The 4,121-nt window shown below is 34.2% G+C and overlaps 1 protein-coding gene across 11 annotated transcripts in view; it reads left to right on the top strand.

Annotated features, from left to right (window-relative positions):
- The window catches only part of LOC128247032 (glutamate receptor ionotropic, NMDA 2B-like), a 1,034,258-nt gene that overhangs the window by 448,697 nt on the left and 581,440 nt on the right, over nucleotides 1–4,121 (top strand). The window lies entirely within an intron of this gene.

A 4,121-nucleotide genomic window follows, 5' to 3' on the forward strand; every position in this document is an offset into this window, starting at 1 on the left:
ATATATATACATATGTATGTTTGTGTGTCTGTGTTTGTCCTCCCACCATCGTTTGACAACCGATGCTGGTGTGTTTGTGTCCCCGTAACTTAGCGGTTCGGCAAAAGAGACCGATAGATTAAGTACTAGGCTTACAAAGAATGAGTCCTGGTGTCGATTTGTTCGACTAAAGGCGGTGCCCTAGCTTGGCCGCTCTCAAATGACTGAACAAGTAAAAGAGTAAAATGTAAAGAATATTTACTACAACACTCATTACCAGACAAACATTAATATAACAAGAGGCTAAACCCTATAATGTGATATAAAATTAAACATTCACAATGGATCTATGTCATTTTCTTAATGGTACTGTTTTTTATCTCTGTTTTTACCCACGTAGTGGGCTACAAGTGTATGGGTAGAAATATATCTGTCCTTTTCAGACCGTGTTTTGTTTGAATCTTCTTTTGCCTTTGTTTTCATGTCAGAGATTTTTCCCCCACGATGTCATCACATACATCTACTCCTTATCACTTTTCTCCTTTTGAAATTAGAGATGTATATTTTTTTTTCTCTTCGCTCTTTTCTGGATTTGTCCACTGGCAAAATACTGTTGTTCAATCTTAGAAAATTATTTCACCTGCATTTTTTGAACTGTGGTATATCTAAAATTTTTTTTGAATTTGTTAAGTATTGACACGACTGCAGTATGAACGGTTATATCGTTTGAATCCGTAAAAGAATCGTCTCTGTTATTGCTTCTGCTGCTAATGCTGTCATTATAATTACTTTTTTGAGTCTTGAGAATATTTTTATTCTTATCTATTCCCTTTTTCATTAAGATGCCCAACTTTCTCCTCTTTTATTACATCAAGTGATATGTTTTGACTTTGTATTTTTCCCTTTATCATTTTCTTATTTACTATGGCAGTGTTCAGTCCTATGGCGTATACGTTTGGGAACAATTTTAGTTAAAAACACAATGAATGTAAATAAATACATTTTAAATTTAAAAGAAAAGAAAACTTTTTGTCGTCTACTTCAGATTATTGAGGGCAAAATTTCCTTAGTATTTATTGTGCTTTTTGATTTAAGTACACTGAAAGAAACCTTCATTTGATAATGCTAGAATAAGTTATGTCACGAAAAATGATTAAAAAAGACATCCTGAAACAATGAGACTCAGTAACGAAAATGATAATAATAAAGAAAAAGGTTTCAATAACAAAGAATCAATGATTTTCTTAAAGTAAACAAAAACAGGTGAACAGTATCTTAAGACTCTCGAATTCAATAAATACTCCACTGTGAAATTAACTTTTATGGCCACTTTTTAGAAATAATCTTCACTTAAAATAACATTTTCAAACATTCAATGTAATGTTGGACGTCAGAGTAAAGCTAAAAGAGAGTGTGTCATATTGCAGAGGGTTTAAGGCGATATTAAATGAATATTTCACAGATGAATTATAGCCTTTCTTCTGAGAACGATTCAAGTAAGCATCGACACTAAAATGTGATAAGGCTAACTCTGTGTAACATAGAATTACCAGAAAACATATAAAAGAACCGTTTCCAGGTGATGTGCATCTGTTAACTTTCTGAACGGACGGCCAAATCGCGTTGGATCCAATGAAATATGTGATGAACGATAATGTCCCTAAGGAAAATAAGACCATTGTATTCATAGAAAACGCAAGTGAATGTTACTTGTCCTGCATATAATTATCTTCATAGATAGTAAAACTATCACTGAAGTGGAAAGTGTGTGATATTTTATGGCAGAGTCACTGAGTATTGAGAAACCTAAATCATGTCAGTGATATAATTCATTTGTGTGTAACGACTACAAGTAATGTGTGTGTGTGCGCGTGTGTACATATATGTATGTGTGTGTGTGTGTATTAGTGGGGGGGGAGTATTGAGCATTATTGTGCTTATATTAAATCAAGAAATTTGAATAGTTTATTTCAAATCCACGATTTTGAAATGCAGTTCCACTGCTGGTCGCTTAATTCATTTAGGTTGATATCAGAAATTCCTATATTACATCTCAACTTACAAGATCCCTAATATTTGCAGCATTAACATATTACTGATAGAGACAATAATAAATAAATATAAACCTTTAGTGCAGTGGTTTTCGACCATTTTTGCCTATAGGCCTCTTTGATTTCTAACTCACTCTAGTGCACCATATGAAACAGGCAATCCCATTGTATTTTAATAATCAAATATTATTACGAATTGTATAAAAACTTGAACTATGTTCGTTTTGTAGAGGTATAAGCTATTTATTGCGCATGAATTTTAGCAACGAAATCTTATACGGACCGCAAAGGGCCACGTGGACCCTCAAAAAAATGTGAACCCTAGCTGAGAACCACTGCTTTATTAGACACAAGGAACATTGATTCAAAATATGTAGTTCGATGGTAAATTATAAGATATAAGATGAAAAGATAAGCTGTGGAGAATTTTCAGTGAGAGCCCAGGTTAATTGAAATTAACCTTCATTCACACAGGAAATATGCGTTCGAAATCATAAATCAAATAGCCAGTCCAAATGCATGGTTTGGGTTTCCTGCCTATTGACTTAATCTTTACACACTTCTGTATGTAGCGAGAAACTTTATCTTTGATAAAATACAATGAGTGGCTTTCTTCCTGGTGGGAATTTATACCTCAGGCATATTTGAACTGGTAACAACTCAGTAGAAATATTATAGTTTCCTAACATGGAACATCTTATGTCCACGCAAGTTGACGATTTATGTCATTCCTCCCTGCTGTCTCCGTTCTCATTTCGAAGGACTCGGAGTAAAGTTTGGTTTTTATCTTACTGTGTTTAGTTACGAAAAAATAATACAACGTATTTGGAAAGAAAAAAATTATTAAAGGTTTCGAAAAATATACCTTGTGTTATTAGATCTGACACTTAGCAGCATTTCGTCCGTCTTTTCGTTCTGATTTCAAATTCGATGAGAGCCACTGCGTAGTAGTGCAGCAGAGCATATTGTTGTTATTATCATTGAGTGAGAAAGCTGTGCATACCATCAAAGTGATACTGGGGTGAAATATACGACACCTAGTACACCCGTCTGATAAGGGTACACCAGTCACATGCATCACAACCATATGTGCGTGACATGGTTATCTCATATCAAGAAAAACAGCGCACGAACTTGCAGGTGGAGCCCAGTTAAAATTTTCTTCAAGCCGAGTGGCCCATCCTGCTGGGATGGTCCCTGAATGAGGGTTGTTTAAGGATGTTGAATGAAACACCCATGTTTCCAAAGGTAAACTATCCAACCCGAAAGAATTCCTCTCACCACATGGCTATGATGCGCCCTCACTACTCCTGCTCGTGATCAGAAATGCACATAATGTCAGCCACTGAAGGACATGCTCAACTGGTTAAGGTCAAACAACTGACAAGCAAAACCGTGGTTTTGAGGGAATATTTGCTGTGAACCAACTTTTATACAAATTATTATTATTATTATTATTATTATTATTATTATTATTATTATTATTATTATTATTATTACTATTATTATCATCATCACTATCATCATCATTATTAGAGGTGGTGGAGACTGAAAATAAAGCAGGCGACTGAGAATATTCATTCTAGCACACATCATAAAGATTGATATTTCGGCCAAATTTCGAATTATTGAATAGTAGAATTCTAGTTCAGCCTTTCAGAATTTTTATACTCAGTAATTCATGGCATAAATCACAGAAATACGAAATTTACGTATTTCTGGGCATTTACGAGAAGAAGTGGTCGTGCTAGAACTCGCTGTCTCCAAAGGGCATAAGTAGTTGAAATGAAATGACGTATCTTAAATCGTAAATTGAAACCGTCATACATTACCAGTTCGCCGGAAGCTGACCTTGTAAGTTTTATGCACGCCACAATCTTCTTATATAGAATTTATCGTGAATAATTGCATACAGTGTTTCTCAAAGGCAGGTAACACCCAATATATACTAGTTTTCATGTTCACGTTAATAAATAAGAGAATACCAACGTAAGTTATTACGATGGTTACCAGCATTAAATGTAACTAAGATTTAGTTAGGGATGAAGTCGAAGATTTACATTATATATATATATATATATATATATATAT

This window comes from Octopus bimaculoides, chromosome 2 (assembly GCF_001194135.2).
Source record: "Octopus bimaculoides isolate UCB-OBI-ISO-001 chromosome 2, ASM119413v2, whole genome shotgun sequence".
NCBI lineage: Eukaryota > Metazoa > Mollusca > Cephalopoda > Octopoda > Octopodidae > Octopus > Octopus bimaculoides.